At 41.7% G+C, this 21,374-nt stretch overlaps 1 long non-coding RNA gene across 1 annotated transcript in view; it reads right to left on the minus strand.

Moving 5' to 3' along the window:
• Positions 1-1,950, minus strand: part of LOC132537027 (uncharacterized) — a 49,321-nt gene extending 47,371 nt beyond the window's left edge. Inside the window, exons 1-2 of the long non-coding RNA XR_009548544.1 lie at positions 1,714-1,950; positions 1,501-1,589 (exon numbers count right to left, since the gene is read on the minus strand). This is a non-coding gene — a long non-coding RNA (uncharacterized LOC132537027). The remainder of the gene's footprint in view (positions 1-1,500; positions 1,590-1,713) is intronic.
• Positions 1,951-21,374: the final 19,424 nt, after the last annotated feature.

Raw genomic sequence — 21,374 nt, forward strand, 5'->3', positions numbered from 1 at the left:
AGTACTCATGGTCATGGATAGGTAGGTGATAATTTAGGCTCACCCAGCATCACTAAATTTCAATATGGCATGGGAGTCGGGCAGCAGCGCAGCAAATTAAGTGCATGTGTCGTGAAGCGCAAGGACCTGATTCGAGCCCCCAGTTCCCCACCTGTGGGGAAGTCGCTTCACAAGTGGTAAAGAAGGTCAGCAGGTATCTATCTTTTCCTCCCCCTCTCTGTCTTCCCCTCCTCTTTTCATTTCTCTCTGTCCTATCCAACAACAATGACATCAATAACATCAATAATAACTACAACAATAAAACAAAGGAAGCAAAAGAGAATAAATAAATAAGTAAATATAGAAAAAATTCAGTGGTCCAGGAGGTGGTGCAGTGGCTAAGGCACTAGTCTCTCAAGCATGAGGTCCTGAGTTCGGTCCCCGGCAGCACATGTACCAGAGTGATGGCTGGTTCTTTCTCTCCTCCTATATTTCTCATAAATAAATAAACAAATTATTTTTAAAAATTCAGTATGGCCCAAAAGTCTAATATGTGGGCCAATACACACAGTTATGATGCAGTATGGAATCCACTACTCAGATGTGGACACATGGCTAAGCTGTAGTGAAAAAGGTTCCTCTGTGCTTGGTTAAGTCTTGAATGAGATGGTCCATTGATTGGACTGCCTCCTGCTTAGCAAGGAAAAACAAGATGGCATCCATAGTCTTTTGGTTTTGGGATAGGACAAGATCTGAGAACAGGAGTGGGGAAGCCTATTTGCTAAATGGAGCCAGCCCCTTGAAGCTAGACTGTAATTTCTTTCATTTTCCTTTTTGCTATTACCTTTTAATGGGGACCTGGGGAATCTTCATCCCCAAACTATAGAAATTGACATGTTACTGTTTATCTTGTAGAGATCACTGAAAATGAGGTATTTCCACAAATGCCTTTCTGAAACAAAAAGGTTTTATGAACAGAGTCTGGATCATGATGGATGTCCAATAAATACTAGTCTCTATCAGAATAAAATGTCTTTCCTGAGATTGTAAGATCACTCACAAAAAAAAAATTGCACTTTGGTAATGATGTTCTTGGTGTGATCTTTGACTGGTTATTATTATGGAGGGTATTCACAGGCAGTTCTGAGAGGCCCCAGGAGTTGAGCCCTTAACTAGTCACTCCACTCCTCTAAGTTAGCAACACAGACATATGACTCGTCTATAATTCTCCCTGCTTTTCTTAGACTGAAGAAGGAGCAGATCTGTGCTCCCTTTCCATGAAATTGCTTGTATGTTCCTACACGGGAGTTGTTCTCTAAGTATCTACCAATTTGAGACAAGAGGCTGCTTCTCTACCTGACAGACACACACACACACATAAACACACACACACACACACACACACACACACACACACACACACACACACACACACACTATGAATCCTCTTTAACAAGGAAAGGTGCTTTGAAGGGCAAATAACTTTAAAATGATGTCAGTTTTTGGAAAGGGTTTACTCACCAAAAGTGAAAGTAAATTTTCTCCAAAGAATGGTATCAGCAGGGGGAAGAGCAAAGTTATACATCCAAGGTCTTGATGTTCCTTAAAACCTATCGGGGGAGGGGGTGGGATATGGAGATTGGGTGGTGGGAATTGTGTGGAGTTGTACCCCTCCTACCCTATGGTTTTGTTAATTAATCCTTTCTTAAAAAAATTAAAAAAAAATAAAAAAACCTGCTTCCTTTGTCCAGAGACACCAGGCTTGGGATGTCAACCCTTCAGCTCCACTACTCTGTCACCAAGCTTCAGGTACTGCCACGACACCAACCTGACTTTCCTGGACAGATGACCTCACCAATGTGTTCTGAAACCCCACCTCTCCAGAGCCCTGCCCCACTAGAGAAAGATAGAAACAGACTGGGAATATGGATCAACCTGCCAACACTCATATCTAGCAGAGAAGCAATTGCAGCAGCCAGACTTCCCACCTTCTGTGCCCCATAATGGTCCTGGGTCCATGATACCAGAGGGATAAAGAATAGGAAAGTTTCCAATGGAGGGATGGCATGTGGAACTCAGGTGGTGGGAATTGTGTGGAATTGTATCCCACTTACCCTTCTTGTCGATCATTATTAAATCAATAATTAAAAAAATAAAAAAGACTGATTTTCTTTTTTTAGCATTTTAAAAATTTATTTATAAAATGGAAATATTAAAAACCTGCTTTTCTATGCTTTTCCACATTAGCTCTGGCTTCATGAAGTAACCAAGATAGTGTCCATGCACTCTTTTGGTTTGGAGTCCTCTGACATTTCATACCTTGTTATAAATACTCTCTTAGCCCTTGGTATCAACACTTCCTTATCTTTCTTCACTTCCATCTGTGACTTTCATTGCATCCTATCCTCAGACCCTCAATCAATGTCTTCTAAACACAGTATCCACAATCCCCTCAATAATCCTGTGGATGGTGGCCACTCTCCGGAAGCTATCTGGATAGATCCTTCACCACTGTCTCTTGTGTTTTTATAGAAATCCATCCTTCTTTTATTTAGATTGCTACAGGCATTGTAAATTTTTAACAAATAGTAGATATTATACTATTTGTATAATATATATACTAATATATATATATACTATGTGGAAACTCTAAACTGTCCCTACTTGTTCAGGACTATCTATATTTAACTCAAGAAATCCCAGGAAAATTCTTGGCCCTAGACAAAGTAAGATGAATGGCCATCCTATCACCAAAACACAATGTCTTGTAGCATTCTCTAAGAAAATGATCATAGATGTGTGTCAAGATTTTGGAATACTAAGCTTTAGGAATATAACATTGAAACATGGCAATATATATATATATATATATATATATATATATATATATATATATATACTATGTGGAAACTCTAAACTGTCCCTACTTGTTCAGGACTATCTATATTTAACTCAAGAAATCCCAGGAAAATTCTTGGCCCTAGACAAAGTAAGATGAATGGCCATCCTATCACCAAAATACAATGTCTTGTAGCATTCTCTAAGAAAATGATCATAGATGTGTGTCAAGATTTTGGAATACTAAGCTTTAGGAATATAACATTGAAACATGGCAAATGAGCGAAAGATCCAACCTTAAGGAAGCAGCTAACAACTGTGATCATTTTCTGTACAGTAGGCAACAGGCCAGAAATATAGGGAGATATGGGCAAGATATGGAGAAGGATGGGGGCTAGATAAGCATTTACAATGCAGATTTATGTTAATACACATATTCTGCATAGGTAGTGTAACTAAGTACTTGGGACTCTGGATCCAAACCAGTTGGCTTAATCCCAGGCTCACTACTTATTAGCTATGTAATATAAGATAACTGACTGACTTCTACCATATCTTGGTTTCCCCACTTATAAGTGTGGTTCAAAACAGCGCCTGCCTTGTCAGTAATGAGGACTGAATAAGTCAGTACAGGAAAGCACATGAGACAGAGAAAGATGGGCACTGCCACTGGTGGTAGAAGGTGTGATGTGATGGAGCATGAATCTCTGTAGTGTGTCCAGTGTTGCTCACTTTGGTCTCATAGAATTTCCATGAATTTATTTATAGATTTTTCCAGTGATTCCTGAATGGAAAGTAGACAAGTGGAATTCAAACAAGAACTTTCTGACTCTACAATTAGTATGGAGAGCACCTGACTACTCACTTGTACACACCTTGGATATTGCTTTTGTGATCAACATGCTGGTAAACTCTGTTCTGGATAGAAGCTCAGCAGGGCTAGTATCTCACCTCTGCTGAGAATCATTAGTGTTGGGGAAGCATGAAAGACAGACTGTTACTTAAATTTGAACCACCCATTGTCAATCCCTCAGTGCTACCTTGACTCGGGATGAAACCAATCTTTTCTTTTGCTTTTTGCTTTATGGTGAGGGGAGAGGGAGTGGCTAATGGACTGCAGTTTTATTGTTGACACATGGGTAGAGTTTCTCATCTCCCTGTGATAGGCATCTGCAAAACTCTCTCAATGTAGACAAAGAAACTAACCACCACAAGTCTGGCAGTGAGTTAAAGATGTTAGAGACCAGCAGGTCCTGAGAGACAGACACAGGAATTTCACAGGGAAGTTCATGGTGGCTATCTTTGGGAGGACTTCTCTCAGACAGGGGACAGCTATATGCTGAAAATCTCCAAGTGACATTTAAGAGAATATCATCGGGGGTCAGACAGTAGCGCAGCGGGTTAAGCGCATGTGGCATGAAGCACAAGGACCAGCTTAAGGATCCCGATTGGAGCCATGGCTCCCCACCTGCAGGGGAGTCGCTTCATAAGCAATGAAGCAGGTCTGCAGGTGATTGTCTTTCTCTCCCTGTCTCTGTCTTCCTCTCCTCTCTCCATTTCTCTCTGTCCTATCCAACAGTGAAAACATCATCAACAATAACTACAACAACAACAAAAAACAACAACAAGGGCAACAAAAGGGAAAATAAATAATAATAAAAAAGAGAATATCATCAATGAATAAACGGCTAAATCAAAGAGGAAAGAGGTTATTAAGAGGTTTAGTTGTAGAGTAAATTTGGGGCCAGGTGGTGGCGCACATGGTTAATTTCACATGTTACAATGCAGGAGAACCTGGGTTCTAGCTTTCAGTCCCCACCTGCAGGGGGAAAGCTTTGCAAGTGATAAAGCAGTGCTGCACGTGTCCCTCTGCCTCTCTTCCTCTCTGCCACTCTCTTCCCTCTTGATTTCTGATGTTCTCTATCCAATAAATAGATTTTTAAGAAGATTTATTTATTTTTTTTTCAGAAATAGAGTAAATGGTGGTCTGGGAGGTGGCACAGTGGATAATGCATTGGATTCTTAACCATGAGGTCCTGAGTTCAATCCCTGGCAGCACATGTGCCAGAGTGATATCTGGTTCTTTCTCTCTTATCTTTCTCATAAATAAATAAATAAATTCTTTTTTTTTAAAGAGAGAGAGAAAGAAATAGGGTAAATGCAGGCCAAACACTAATGCCCTTTGATATGCTTTCAGAGTTAAGCTGTTGTTCATAACAGTGTTTGAAGCTCTGAAAATCAAGATTAACTGGTCAACAAAACGAAAAAAATCTTATTTGATAGTGTGCTACTTTTTCATATGTAAGAAAAAAGTTCAAGTCCCCACCACACTAAAGGAATTTTTGACACTATTGTTTCTCTCTCTCTGCCTCATTCTATCTATCCATTAAAAAAAAAAAGAAAGAAAGAAAGAAGGATGGAAAGAAAGAAAGAAAGAAAGAAAGAAAGGAAGAAAGAAAGAAAATGAGACAGAAAAGAAAGGGGCTGGGTGGTAGTGCACTCAGTTGAGTACCTATGTTACGGTGCACAAGGACCCTGGTTCAAGCCCCTGGTCCCCACCAGCAGAGGGGGAAAGTTTCACAAGTGGTGAAGCAGGTCTGCAGGTGTCTCTCTTTCTCCTTCCATTTCAGTTTCTCTCTGTCTCTACCCAATAAATGAACACATGAATAAAATAATAAAAATAATCTTTTAAAAAGAAGATGTTCATTCTAAAAAATTAATAAAGAAAACTTTCACAAAAGATCTGGGGAGACAGCATAAGTGTTCTGCAAAAGACTTTCATGTCTGAGGTTCTCAAGTCCCAGATTCAGTCCTCAGCACCACCATAAGCCAGAGTAGAGCAGTGCTCTGGCCTTTCTTCTTTCCTTCCCTTCATTCTTTCTGCCTTTCTTTTCTCTCTCATCAAAAATAAATAAGACATTTTTTTTTTTAAATCAAGATTACCAGTATAGGTTGTAAAAATACAGGATCCCCATGAAGCTGGGCATGAAGCTGTTTATTGCCTAGACTAAAGTAATGGAACATGAGGACAATATAGATTCAAACTTGATCATATTAATTACAACTTAGAAGAATATACCAGGATAGAACTGAATAGATAAAATAAATACATATTCTGAATAAAAACACTCTGTTCATTTAATACAGGTGTCACCAACTAGCCAAGTAAAGCAGTGTTTTCTATGTCTGGTGATGTGATAAAATTTAGAAAAGAAAAATAGCACACATGGATATGTGGAGTGTTAGACTATATTTTATTATGCACTTAAACTATATGTATTTTCATTTCTCTGACTATCTCTATTAAAGATCCTACAACAAAAAATATGAATACATCTGTGTATAGGAGTTACAAATGTTTTCAAAGTGTTCCTTGTCCCTTTTATCAATTATCTATATTCCCCACAATAACAATGACTTAATTTAGCAATAAGAAAATTCATCAGGAAAAAAATGCAAAGATATCCAAAGCCAAACTCATGCAGTGCAAAATGGTGTGCTTTCTAGCTTCTATGCTAACCCAACTTGCATATTCACCAAACACAATTCCTGCCACATGCACACAGTAATGTTTCATCAGAATTGCATCTGGAGTCACATCCCTGGCCACTGGGCTGTCAGGGATGAAGATGGGTGCTTCTTAATTCTAGGGGACGGGCTACCTATTGAGCCGTAGGTAGTGCCTGCATTTTGTTACCCTTGGTGACAGCTGCCAATGTTTGAGTGAATGTGAAATGTCAAGTTCTCTGGCACCCTTCCTGGAAGAATCTGTAATTTTCTGGCTCCGTCATGTCACTCTCTGAAGTACTGCCGGGGAGACGGGCTAGGGCCCACTGAGGATGTTGGCGGAGTTTTCTTTGGGGTCCTTAGAAGGCCACTTTCCCCTCTTTGGTTGGAACCTTCCTCCTACTCATTTCTTCTTGCTTCCAATTTCTCCTGGAAAAGGGAAAGGAGACTCTGACACTCCTGGGGATTTTATTTATTTATTTTTTTTCTCCTTCCTATACTTCTGAGGGAGATACCATAAAGGCGAGTAGTGTGAAGTGGGGCGGCTACTGTTCACCTCGTCCTATTTTGATTCATGTTAGGTGGCAGGAGCTTTCAATGATCAGGAAGGTAGAGATGACTAGGGAGTGGCAGGAAGTGAGTAAGCCTGACTCCAAGGTATTTTCTAGAGGACTCATAGAAAGGGTGCCTACTAGTTCCTTATTTTATTACCTTATGTAATTGTTTTAAAAATATCAATTAGGGGCTGGGTGGTGGCACATCTTGTTGAATGCACATGTTACAAAGTGCAAGGACCTAGGTTCAACCCTCCATTCCCTACCTGCAGGGGGAAAGCTTTGCAGGTGGTTAAGCAGTGCTGCAGGTGTCTCTCTGTTTCTCTCCCTCTTTACCCCTCTTTACCCCTTTCCTATCAATTTCTAGTTGCCTCTATTCAATAAATAAAGAAAATTTAAAAAATCCATAAAATCTTTAAAAGACTTTAAAAAATAAAATAAAATATCAATTCAGTCACTAAGGCAGTGTGTGGATTACGATTATTTATTTATTTATTGGGGAAAGAGAGAAATCAACAGAGAAGGAAGAGATAGAGAAGGAGAGAGACAGAGAGATATCTACAGCCCTGCTTTACTGCTTGTGAAGCTTCTCCTTCCTTGCAGGTGGCATCTAGGGGCTTGAACCTGGGTCCTTGCACAGGGTAACATGTGCACTCAGCCAGGTGCTCCACTGTTCAGCCCACTATCTTTTCTTTTTATATGAAAAATAAAAGGACAGAAAGGAAAAGAATCTTCCTCCAGTGAAATGAGGATTGGGTTTAAACCTGAGTTGCATACATGGAAGAGTAGCACACTATCCATGTGAGATATTTTGCTAGGCCATGAATAAACATTTGTGCTGTCCCTGCCTGGGGATCACTGCCCTACAGGCCACTGTCTACTGCAGCTAGTGTTCTCTGGGCTAAAGACTTAAAAACCAGGAAAGCCAACAGTGTAATTTCAGGCTGATTCTAAAGGTCTGAAAATCAACCTACCTGTGGTGTTAAGTGTCCTGGACTGAGTTGAAAAGCCTGACTGTGGAGTGCTGGTCTTGTGAAAGCGAGCTTCTTGAAGGCAGGGATGAATGTGACATCTTTCTACATCTTTTTGCCATCTGGTGTGCAAATCCTGGAGATACGTGATATGGTGGTTAATTCACACGACACCCACATAATTATTTGTGCAATACAGAAAGCAAAATGCTATGTTTCCCAAGAACAATGCCAGGTATTCACAGCCATATTGTCAAATAAGAGAAAATCACCCAGAGATTAGCCTCCCTCCTCTCGCTTCTTCACCTAGATCCAGACAGTATACTGTAAAACTCCGAGTCTTTGAAGAAACCGAAGCTGTCAGTCTGTAACTCTGTCAATCACATGCCTTTTGCAAAGGCTCAAATTCATTAAGAGGGTGGAAAAGGCTTTAAGAAAATGTTGTCAGAAAGAATCAATCAATTTAAACATTTAAAAGTAAAATGTGTGTCAGTCTCCAAAGTGACATTTCCATAAAACTAGACCTCTTGGTCTCGAGCTGAAGCCCCTGAACGTGAGATAGTCCTGAGGTGTGGCTGCTGTTGAGGGCAGAACTGAGGTAGGGAGGAGGACTGAGATCACTGTCTTAGAGTGGTGGACTGAGGCTGAATGAGAATGTGTGCCCAGCTATTGTGTGTCTCAAGTTCACAGAAAAGGTTAACATTATTTCAGCCTCTCTCTGAGTTACTGGTGCACTAAGAAGATCATTTGGTCATGTTTTCTGGCTGACAGGGCAGTTTCTTCTATTCATTTTCCTTTACAGAAGGATGAAAGGAAAGCAAGATGGAAGGAAGGAAGGGTTAGGAAGAGGAAGAAAACATGGGGGGGGATTTATTCCATAATTTGTATTTTGTTGGTACTGTGGACCTTTTAGTCACATGATGCCACTTGTTCATCAGAATGGTCCTCCATGTTAGTTATTGCTGTCTTCATTCCTTTTGTTTATTTATCGTTTTCTTGGAAGGTAATAGTGTATATAGTACAGGTATTGGCATATGGGTATAATTTTTTATCTCACCATGATCTGCAAAAACCTCTCACCCTCAACTTGAGTCCTTTTCTGTCATCATATACCAAAACCCAAAAGCCCCCTATCAAATACTCTCCCTGCCTTTCTTACCCAGAGTCTTTTGCTTTGGTACAACACACCAAGCCCAGAAGCCCAGTCCAAGTTTTATTTTGTGTTTTCCCTTTCTGTTCTTATTTCTTAAGTTCCAACTGAAATCATCTGACACTCATCCTTTTTGTTTGTTTGTTGTTTTTCTTACTTAACGTGATTTCTTCAAGCTCCATCTAAGATGAGGTGAAAGAGATGATTTCATTATTCTTAACAGATAAGTAATATTCTCTTGTATACATACACTACGACTTCCTTAACCATTCAAGCTAAGTATCTAATGACAGATGAGTGACTAAAAAAGTGGTGCTATGTGTTATCTTCATTTTTGCTATTCAGAGATGCTGCTCAATTTACTTAAAGATGAATATCCTAGGATTCGGGTGGTAGTGCAGCAGGTTAAGCGCATGTGGCACAAAGCGCAAGGACCGGCATACGGATCCTAGTTTGAGCCTCTGGCTCCCCATCTGCAGTGGAGTCGCTTCACAGGTGGTGAAGCAGGTCTGCAAGTGTCTATCTTTCTCTCGGCCCTCTGTCTTCCTCTCCTCTCTCCATTTCTCTCTGTCCTATCCAACAACAATGACATCAACAGTAATAACTACAGCAATAAAACAACAAGGAAAACAAAAGGGAATAAATAAATAAATATAAAAAAATTTTTTAAAAGATGAGTATCCTTTGAACTCACAAACTGGTCACATTTTAGTCAATGCCATCAAAGAAGCAGCAGACACACTAAAAAAAAAAAAGTAGATAACACAAGTAAACATATAGACACAAATCTACAATCTAAACAGATACAATAACTAAACAAAGGCGGAAACAGCTTCTTTGGCAGGAGGTATCTTTTCAGATATGATGGAGTATAAAGGACCACCTTGGAAACCAAGCTTAGGGGAGGAGGTGACCACCAGAAACAATTGCTGGGAGAGGTGACTAGGCCAGGTTCAGCCAGTATTGTTCCAGCTTTGGCTAAAAGCTAAGGATTCTAGGGAATGACACTTTTTTTTTTTTTTTGTAAAAGTTAATAAATCCAAGGCCAAAAAAACAGTTTGAAGCAAAAGGACAATTTCTTGAAATTGCAGAATAAAATCTAGCCATTGGAGTAAAAAAAAAAACCAAAACATTGTATGCTTTCTCCTTCTATTACCCTTTGGGGAAGTCAGCTCTCTCGATGTTAACCTATCAGATAGCTTCCTACATAGAGAAATTAAGGGATGTAATAAATACCCTATTCCATTCCCCTTTCTCAGAGGACTTCCTTAAACACCTCTCCACCCATCAGGAACTTAACACATACCTTCAAGGAAAAAAAATATAGCTCATGTATTTTCACAGTTAAGCTTTTGCTTTAGTGCTTCCAAAGGGGAGAATTATACATGAAGGGGGGGGGAAGCCCCTCACTTCAAAGGACTCAAAGGATAAACCCAAACTAATTTGACATATTTTTCCTTATAATTAAAAAAATAAATTGGTTTTTATTTATAGGTTTTTAAAAATTTTTTTAATATTTATTTTCCCTTTTGCTGCCCTTGTTGTGGTAATTGATGTCATTGTTGTTGGATAGGACAGAGAGAAATGGAGAGAGGAGGGGAAGACAGAGAAGGGGAGAGAAAGATAGACACCTGCAGACCTGCTTCACCGCCTGTGAATCGACTCCCCTGCAGGTGGGGAGCCGGAGGCTCGAACTGGGATCCTTACGCTGGTCCTTGTGCTTTGCGCCATGTGCGCTTAACCCGCTGTGCCACTGCCGGACTCCCTATAGGTTTGTTTTTTTTTTTTAATGAATCAATTCCATATGGTTTACAGGGAACTCATTTTCAGAGACTAACATATAGTAAAATAGTCCATGCAAGCAGGGAAGGCAGGATATATTCTCCTCTCCTATCATGATGCCACCTTTGAAAATGACATCTCTCTTTATACTGGTGGGATGCCCAAGGATTCTAAGCCTTGTGGTTGGTGGACAATCTCTTCAGCTTTCATAAGGAGATGTGATGTCTAGTTCCTTTGGGGCCAGGGAGTGATGGTGTTGGTCAATGTTAGTGATATTCCAAATTTAATTTGATCTAAATTAAATTTATTTCAACCATTCACTAACTTTTTAAGTGCTGTAATCACTGGAAATTCCATTCATGGCTGCCAATGCACTTTTAAATGTCTGTACTAATACAAATTATGTGGTGCCAGGATGCTCCTGGCAGCTCATAATTGGAAAACAACAACAACAACAACTTTAAGGTTTATAAATATTCTTCAAGCCTTATATATGCAAAAAGGTTTCTGTTAATTAAGTACCAAGTGCCTGGTTCATCACTTCTAGTAATAGAAAACTTGTTACTTTTAGTAGAAACACGCTTCCTTTAGGTAGCTTTTTACTTTTGACTTTACATAAATACAGATTTTTCAGGGGAAAATATAACATTTATACAAAAAGACTCTCGTGTCTGAGGCTCCAAAGTCCCAGGTTCAATCCCCTACACCACCACAAACCAGATTGCCCTGAAAAAAAAAATACAAATACAAATGTTGTGTTGGTCCATAAAATGATTGATTGGGGGGGCGGGTGGTGCCGCACCTGGTTGAGTGCACGTTACAATGCGCAAGGACCTGTCTTTGAGCCTCTGCTCCCCACCTGCAGGGGGAAAGCTTCACAAGTGGTGAAGCAGTGCTGCAGGTGTCTCTTTGGGATGCATTGGATTGACCTTCTCGTGGTGCATCCCGTGAGTACCCATTCATTGGGGAAACTGACGATCCTTCCTAGCCGACTGAATCCACATGGATCCCAGTCACTTTCAAAGCCAGCAACAAGCAGCAACCTGATGCTGTTGACTGGCTACGGAAGAAGGGCAAACGCTAGAAGAAGAAAAAGGTGTCTCTTTGTCTCCTTCTCTCTCTGTCTCCCCCCTTCCTCTCAACTTCTGGCTGTCTTTATCAAATAAATACAGATTTTTTAAAAAATTGAAAAAAAAGATTGATTGGATTATTTTGACATTCTAGATACTAGGTGAAAACTTTCTCTACTTGTATAATTTCTTTCAATTATCTCAATAATCTTGTGATACAGGAATGATTTACAGAGGAGGAAACTACAGCACATGGAGAAGATTTTCTGAAGATCATACAATACTGTGACTATCAAAGCTAGGATTTAATCTTTGATCTCCTGATATCCACATTCTTCATGCTTTTGAGTTTTTTCTCTCCATGTGTATAATTTTTTCCATAAGGCAAGGAAACGTCATGAACAGTGAAGCAGTGCTACCCGTGTTTCTCTTTCTCCTTTACTTTCTGTCCCTTCTCTCTCAATTTCTCTCTTTCTTATCAAATATATATATATATATACATATGTATATGTATATATATGTTTTTTTTTTTGCCTACATGGTTATTTCCCCCCTTTTTTTTCTTTTTCTTTTCTTATTTCTTCCATTTTATTTGCTAGGATAGAGGGAAACTGAGAGGGATAAAAGGGGGAGCTAGAGAGGGAGAGAGAAAGATAGACATCTGCAAACCTGCAGACCCTGCTTTATCATTCATGAAGCTTCCCCCCTACAGGCGGAGAGCAGGGCTCCAACCCAGGTCCTTGCACGGATTCTTGTGCATAGTACAATGTGCACTTAACATGGTATGCTACCACCTGGCCCCCCAGAATATCTTTTTTTAAAAAAACTTCCTTGAGTGGGATGGAGGTGGGGTTCTGCACACTGCACCAGGTTAAGTGTACATAGTGCAAAGCACATGGACCAGCCCAAAGAGCCTGGCTTGAGTCCCTGGCTCCCCACTTATAGGGGTGTCTTTTTGAAAGTAGTGAAGCAGGTCTGCAGGTGTCTATCTTTCTCTCCCCCTCTCTGTTTTCCTCTCCTCTGTCAATTTCTCTTTGTCCTATCCAACAACAATAATAACAGCAACAACAATGGGAAAATGATGGCTGCCAGAAGCAGAGGACTGAGACCTACTGATAACCCTGGAAGCAAAAAAAAAAAAAAAAAAAGAAAGAAAAGAAAAGAAAAGTTCCTTGGGGAAGGGGTAGATAGCATAATGGCTATGCAAAGAGACTCTTTTGCCTGAGGCTTCAAAGTCCCAGATTCAATTCCCTGCAGCACCATCAACCAGAGTAGAGCAGTGCTTTGGTAAAAAAAAAAAAAAATCTGTGATCTGGTGTCTGCAGACCAAAGAACCTAGAAAGCCAACAGTAAAATGAAGCTGATGAACATTGGCAAGGGCTCTCCTTCTTGACTTAGTCTTCTGGACTCACTTCCTGACACACCTCAGGGATATTCTCAGAAAGAATATTAAGCTCACTGGGCAGCCTTCAATTTGGCCACACATACAATTCAACAACACACCAAAGAGGCCCAGTAGGAGGGTTCGAATTTCGTTCCCCTGTCCACTCCACTTTAGTCTTTTGTGGAGTCTCATCTTTGCCAGGTTGGATAGCTCCTTTCCAAAGTCCAGCCTCCTTTTCCTCTCCACAGTGCAGGTGACCCCAAGCTCTCTGCCAGCAACACTGTTTTGGTTTAAAAAAAAAAAAATTCATTGTGCACTTGCCATGGTAACTGCTTCCTGCTCTAAGTGACAGGAGGGACAAGGAGTCTTCCCATTGGTCAGAGAGGCCTCTCAGGAATAGTCAAGCCCTTGTCTAAGAACCCAGTGGGAGTGGCCATCTCTTGTGGGGTCTAGGCCTTTGACATTCACATTTCAAGCAGCAAATACCCTCCCTGCCTCTTGCCAACTGGACACTGAGTTCCCTAAGAAAGACTTTATTCATCTTTGTGTGGCTGCGCCTCCTCTGACTACAGCATACAACAGACTCTCAACAACTTTTTGTTGATTGAATGAATGAGATGCTCAATTAGGGATAAAAAATTACATTGCCTATGTGAAAAGAAAGTGATGTATGTTGTTGCTTCCTTTGAGGGGAAAAAAAATAAAAGGATTTTGGGTGTAACTAATGGCCAATTACAGAGGTAATCTAATGATAGTCTTTATCCCTACCATTTGGGAATCATTTTTTAGTTCCTACTGGAGGAGTGGGAAATGGAAAGGCTGAAGCATAGGATTTTAACTTTCATGTATGGGAAATCTGAATGTGGGAGGGCAATGGTGCATCTGGTTGAGGGCACATGCACAAGATCCTGGGTTCTAGCCCCCACTCCCTACCCGAAGGGGGAAAGCTTCAGGAGTGGTGAAGAAAGGCTGCAGTTGTCTTTCTTTCTCCCTCTCTCTATCTTCCTTTCTTTCTCAATATCTATCTGTCCTATCAAAAACCAACCAACAAACAAAAATAGAGAAATGGCCACCAGGAATGGTGGATTCCACCTACAGACACCAAACCCCAGTTTGGTAACTCTGATGATGGCAATGAAAAAAAAATAATAATAAAGTCTGAATCGGCTGCTAGTCAACTATTACTTGTATTCATTAGGTGACCTAAGTTTGAAATAATTAAATGAAAGGCTGACTTTCTGATTTCTTTTGAAAAACTGCTTCTAGCCAGTTGATGACTTTTCTTCACAAAAGCTGATAGGAGTTAAGCAGCAGTTACTACTCAGGGAGGGGTGGGGGGGCTCCATCAGGAATTCATGGCAGACTCCAGTTACCCACAGTCCTTTTTGTCTTTCTTGTTTGGCATGAAAGGCTGCTGCACTCCAGACCTCTCTGTGCAGTGTGTGTGTACCACTGAACCCAGACCAAGAGTGAGAGCAATCCATTACTTCATTCTGGCGCCTGGATCCCTGCATGAAGCTGCCGGTTCTGAGACTCTTTGATTTCCTTCCTTATTTTTATGATATTCGGAGACAGTCAGCCACACAGGAATTAGGAAAAAAAAAAAAAAAAAAAAAAAAAAACCTTGCTAAATGGCTCTTCCACTTGGCACACCACTTTCTTTTTTTTAGAAAGCTTAATTACTAGATGGATGTTTTCCTTTAAGTTTCTTTTTTAATATCAGTATTTATTTGTTTAAATGAAAAATAGTGACAGAGAAAGAGAGAGAGAGAGAGAAAGAGAGAGATTCAAAACACTGCTCACCGCTGGCTGAGCTCTGGTGCTGGGGAGTGAACTTGGGACCACAGAGCCTCAGGCATGAAAGCCTTTTGCGGAACCATTATGCTGTCTCCCCAGCCCAGATGTTTTTGTCTTTAAACAAACCATAGAACACCAGAACAAGCTTTGTGTTGAGACTTTCTCATTGAACACGATTCAACAGCAACAGAAGCATCCTGACCTCATGCTCCTGGCCTTGTCTGTGCTTTAAATGAAACTATCCTAGGCTCGCTTTTTTTTTTCTTTATTTAAGATTGAGCTTATATTTTCTTTATGGAAGAAAGGAAATCAGAACACCCATCTGTCATCTTATGAAGTGCCAATAATCAAACCCAGAGCTTCCAGGAAGCAAGGTATACACTCTATACCACCGAGCTACTTCTCTCCTTATTCTTATTCTAGATACACACCAACCCAGGGCCCTTTCCTGCCATGCTCTATCAGGAGTCACATGGACTAGCTGTCAGAGACTCAAGAATGGCATCTACCTTCAGTAGTGAGTGCTTGTTTAAGCTTCCCTAGCATGATGCAATGCAAGGGGACAGGAAACAGAAGAACATACCACCTGTGCAGACAGAAATGCCTTTCTGAGACTCATCTCTGGAGCAAAGTGAGAATGCTGTGGAATGCTGTCCCTGACCTGCTGTGTGTAGATGTTGAGTATCTCCAAAGGCCACGTTCACCAGTGTTTCTCAGTTGACACCACTGAACTGCTTGCAAGAAGCTTTCTTTGAGCTCCCTTCCCTCCTTCATTGAGCAGAGGGGGTAAGTCAGGGAAAGCTTTTATGTGGCTGCTGCGTTTCCAAATGTTCCTCTGTGATTGACAGCTCTGCATTCAGTTCCCATTATGGCACCTGCAGATAATGAGATATCTTGAAACCGGAATTTCCAGCGCCTGAGCCTGCCAGGAATATTATCATCAGTGTTCTAGCAAGCCATTCCTGCTGCACACATGACCTCTACAAATTTGAAATGTCAAAACACAGCCAGGAGCTGAAACCAAGGCCACTCCAGTCCAAGTGGCTATTGGCTCTTGAATGTGCAGGATGGAGTCCTTTATCTCAGGAGAATTATGGATTACCAGAAAATAGTGATCTTTTCATTAACCTATATGTATTTAGGATGTAGATAATGTCTGTCTTTTATCACCCTCATAGCCTGTGTGTTGGGAGACAAGAGAAATGGAAGGCCTTCCCTGCATTTCCCCAGTGAATCTGGTCCTGGTTGGGGAGGCTAATTCAAACCATCAACTCCCTTTGTCCTCAGTGGCAATGTGAGGCCTTAATTTTGTAGATTTTTATAATCACCGAGTTCTTGTTATGTTGTTGAAGAGGCTGAAGGTAGAAAGGGTCTTGAACCTAAAATTGTAAATTTAATCTTCCCTGCATCTACCTTCATTCTATTCTTCCAACTGGGCTGGTAGCTGGGAGCTCTTACAACTAAGAAAGTCATGAACTCCCTATCTTCTCTAGAAGGCAGGTCTAGGCTATACCGTTCACTGTGTTTGGTGGTTGACATGGGAGTGCATTACCTATTTTAGGAATCATCAATGTGCAGAGGACAAGTATGGGCTACGGGTTATGCTGTCACTGTAAACATAGGAAGGCAAAGATGGGGAGATAAACGCAGGATGGACAGAAGGGGAAGAAAATCACAGTTCACTATCTGAGGTGGATTCAGGAAATGGGTAGGAGTGTGTGTGTGTGCGTGTGTGTGTGTGTGTGTGTGTTTGTGTAGGGTGGGGTGGGGTAGGCTTTAAGTAGTGCTTAAGTTGGTTAGGTAGGGAGGCAGATGTGTTATTCTGAGACACAAGGCCTCACAGTCTGACTGCCTCCAGGTTGGAGACAGACAGAGGGACGGTGGTGGGGTGAGATACCACAGCAGATACCAGAGCTTCCTTCTCCTGTTGTCATGGGATTCCCACATGTTGCCAGGGATATGATCTGAGCTGCTCACATAGTAAGGCCTAGATCTGCATGGCCCATTCAGCAAACAGCAAGAAATCTGGTGGAACTGAGAGTCTAGCTGAGGGCCTACTAGCCCTCTCTTAAAGACAAGGAAGCTTCCTGATGGCCTCAAAGATGAGACATGACCAAGTGCCTGCCAATTCCTCTGGGGTCACTTGTCAGCACAAGAAACACATTTGGCTCATAGGTCTTAGTCCTCACTAAGACAAGCAAATTCATATTACTAGAGCACATCCTTTTCCGTAGTGGTCAAAGTTATCCTGGAGGGGCTTGGCTGTGGCAAAACTGGTTAAGCACATGCATTATGATGCTCAAGGATCCAGGTTCAAGCCCCCAGTCCCCACTGGCAGTAGATGTGCTGTGGTGTGTGTGTGTGTGTGTGTGTGTGTGTGTGTGTGTGTGTGTGTGTGTAAAGCAGTGTTGCAGGTATCTCTATTTCTTCCTATCTCCCCATCCCTTCTTAATGTCACTCTGACATAGCAAGTAAAAAAAAAAAAAATTTAAAGTCATCCTAGATACTGTGATAATTGCTACATAAGATTAGAGAATGGTATTCTGTACACCAGAAATTCAAATTCCTCCTCTGCCCTAACTGCAAAGAGAAAAGAGATAGAAGGGAGCATACATACACATACAAAATGGAGAAATTCACAAACACATACACAAAACACACAAGCACACACAGGTAGACACACAGAAATATACACAGAAACTGAGACACAGACATGAGACAGAAACATACACACATTAACACACATGTACTATTTAAAGACACACAGACTTCACCAGCCTACTAGCTCAGCTGGCCATAATAATAGAAGCACATCCCACCCAGTCACTGTCTTTACCCCCTACTTCCTGGAAAGTATTCTCTTCCCATTCTTCCTTTTCCTCTCCACAGCATCTGAGTACAAAGAAGAACTTGCAATCAACCAAGCAGATCTCTCATGGTGAAATTAGGACTGTCTCAAAGGGCTCAAAGACAGAATAAATAATTTATTGTCAGCTGCCTTCCACTCCTGCTCAAATATCTGCAGGTCTGGGACAGTCCACAGCAGAACAGAAAGCGAGGTGCCTCTGCCCCAAGCCCTCTGGCCAGGTTCAGAATGGCAGGCAAGAGGCAGCAGTGAGCAGGGCGGGAGAGAAAATGGCCGCCCCGTCGCCAGGCCCTTCTGTGTGGCCCTGTCAGGAAGGAGCTGAGCTCTGGCCGGGGCTGGCTGGCTCCCGCTAAGTACTAATGCTTCGGTGGCGGTGGGGGACAGGAGATGAGAGACAGAACAGGGCAGCTGCAAATGAAAATCACCCTGGGGAAGGTTACAACTAGATAAAGTTTTCGACAATAAGATTCCAGAGACTGCTGACGGGAGCAAAGCTCAATATTTTAGTCTCAGTACAAATTTGCTTCAATCTTATACAACTCCCATGCAGCATTGCCCACAGCTGCATGCTGTAAACAACAAACAAATCTATTTCCATCAGCTCTGCTGATGCCAGGAGAAAAGTGCCTGAGCATAAGACATGCACAGATGCAAACCCTCACCTGAGCCTGGCGCTGCCCTCCATTTGGCCTCTCTAACTTAATATCGTTGTTACAAAGCTATTGGTCTCCTGGTAGCTAGCTGGCTCAACGCAGTGCCTCTTCTTCCAGCTAATCTGACAACTCCGATCCAAGAAGCATCAAGGGCCCAATTAAGAAGACACATCTTATCAAGGAGCTTATTTTGCATAACAGAATACAAATGACGAATAAAAATTTAATGTTTAATAACTTAGTACAAAGAGGGCTGTTGATATAGAATGCCTGGAATTTTTATGGAGGCTGTCAGACTTGTGATAAAACTGTTATATAGGAACACTTGGCAAAAAACAGCGTAGAATTTTTCAGTAATGGTGTGTGCATGATATTGCATTAATTCTTGATAGGGAACTAACTGTAAGCCTGGGAATCAGCCAGTTTGAGTTTCAGTTTAAGATGGTATGTGTGTGTGTGTGTGTGTGTGTGCGTGTGCGTGTGCGTGTGCGTGTGTGTATGTGTTTGAGCATGTGCATGTCGATCCAGAAAACTCTGAGGGTGTGACCAGACATGAACACATGTTTTCACTGAAGGGGGATTTCAGTGTATTTTAATGAGGACTTGACTTAGAGAATATGCGCAGCCCTTCAAAAGACCTTTGGTCTCTTCAAGACCAGTAATGACAGACAATGTCTATGGTCATTTTCCATTCTACCCACCTTACAGAAAAGGAGACTTGATGTGGAAAGTCAGGCAGGGTTCCTCTCAGCTCTGCTTCAGTACATTGGAGTTTTTTCTTTAGTGAGTTGTGAGTTTGTAAGTGCCGTAAGAGACTGGATAGAACAAGGTACAAAGAAATATGAGTTTTAGAGCCAGGCGGTTGCACACTGGGTTAAGCACAATGGTGCAAAGCTCAAGGACCCGCACAAAGGATCCCGGTTCAAGCCTCCAGCTCCCCACCTGCAGGTGAGTCGCTTCACAAGCGGTAAAGTAGGTCTGCAGGTGGCTATCTTTCTCTCTCCCTCTCTATCTTCCCATTCTCTCTCAATTTCTCTCTGTCCTATCCAGCAACAACAATAAATGGGAAAAATGGCTGCCAGAATCAGTGTATTTATTGTGCAGCTACCAAGTCACAGCTATAACCCTAGAGGCAAAAAAAAAAAAAAGAAAAGAAATATGAATTGTTATACCAACATTTGATTCTATGAAATAGATAATAAAAATACACTCAAGAGGGGGCCAGGTGGTAGAATAGTGGGTTAAGTGCACATAGCAAGAAGCATAAGGACCAGTGCAAGGATCCTAGTTCTACCCCCGCCTCCACCTACCTGGCTGTGTGTGTGTGGGGGGGGGGAGCTTGTCACTTCACAAGTGTTGAAGCAGGTCTGCCAGTTTCTATCTTTCTCTCCCCATCTCTGTCTTCCCTTCCTCTCTCCATTTCTCTCTGTCCTAGCCAACAACAACAGCAATAAAAACAATAACAATAACAACAAGGGCAACAAAAGTGGGGGAAAAAATTATCTCCAGGAGCAGTGGATTCTTAGTGTAGGCACTGAGCCCCAGTGATAACCCTGGAGGTAAAAATAAATAAAAAAATAAATACACTCAAGAGAGACCAGCTCACTTATTAATGGCCATTTTGACAAATAGCAGGCTACCATATCATAGATCACATGGGGTCCTTATCAGGGAATCTTTGGATTACTCCACAGATACTATGGTCCTAGACTTCTAAAAGATCCCTCTCCTTACAATCACTGGTCACTGCCATTAGGAATGCCATCATAAGCCCTCTTGTAGGCCTCTCTAGGACCTTGCCCTCACTGTAGAGCAGCAATAGCAAGGACTGCCCTTTCTCCCAAGTGAGGCTGGGTCAACATATTCTGCCACTCAAGGAAGACTATTCCTGTTATGTATGCAGCCTAGAAGGTTCTCAGCTGTGACCACGGACTATGATCTCCAACTGACAGGAATTTGGAGATTTTATAAGCTCCTCTGTTAAGTTTGAATATACACAGACCCTGGGTCAGATCAATGTGGTTAACAGCTAATTGTATTTCTATATATTTTTTTCAAGTTTGGGAGCTACTCTCTACTCTAATCCAGCTCTCAAGTTCTATTCTTAACTCTGTCACTAATCTTCCTTCCCCTGACAATATTTCTATTCCACCTTCATGGTAGCTATCAAACTCAGTTAAAGATTACTAATGTCATGGGCCCCTAAAAACATAGCTAAAATAGACTTTCTAGTTTTTTTCGAGCCCGGGGTCTCTATTCTCATTTACTCTATTCCTACTCTTAGGTTCTTGAACATCAAACATTTTGCCCTGCTTAATGTCTTTCTGCCTTTTAGCCAAGTTACAGATGCTACTATTCCATCCTGACTTCCCTGGCCAGATGACCTTACCAACATGTTCTAAAACCTTACTTCTCCAGATCCTTACCCTACTAGGGAAAGATGGAAACATATTGGGGCGGGGAAGGCTATGGATTGACCCACCAATGCTCATGTTCAGCAGAGATACAATTACAGAAGAAGGAACTCCTTCATTCTGTACCCTGTCGTATGCTTTACATTGGCTTGTTCTAGCCCTCCCCCTCCAAGAGAATTGGATGAGTCCTGTTAATTTCACGGGCCTGCTTGGCCCCGCCCCAAGGGACCCTGGGAGAGGGTTCCGGAGTCCGAGAGTTCCTGGGTTCCCCAGTGACAGAGTTCCTGAGTTCCGGAGTTCGAGAGTGCGAGGGTGCGAGAGTTTCTGAGTTCGAGAGTAAGGGAGAGGGTTCCTGAGTTCGAGAGTGCCAGAGTTAGCCAGAGTTCCTGAGTTCCTGAGTTAGACAGAG

Source organism: Erinaceus europaeus, chromosome 2, assembly GCF_950295315.1.
Source record: "Erinaceus europaeus chromosome 2, mEriEur2.1, whole genome shotgun sequence".
NCBI classification, from domain to species: Eukaryota; Metazoa; Chordata; class Mammalia; order Eulipotyphla; family Erinaceidae; genus Erinaceus; species Erinaceus europaeus.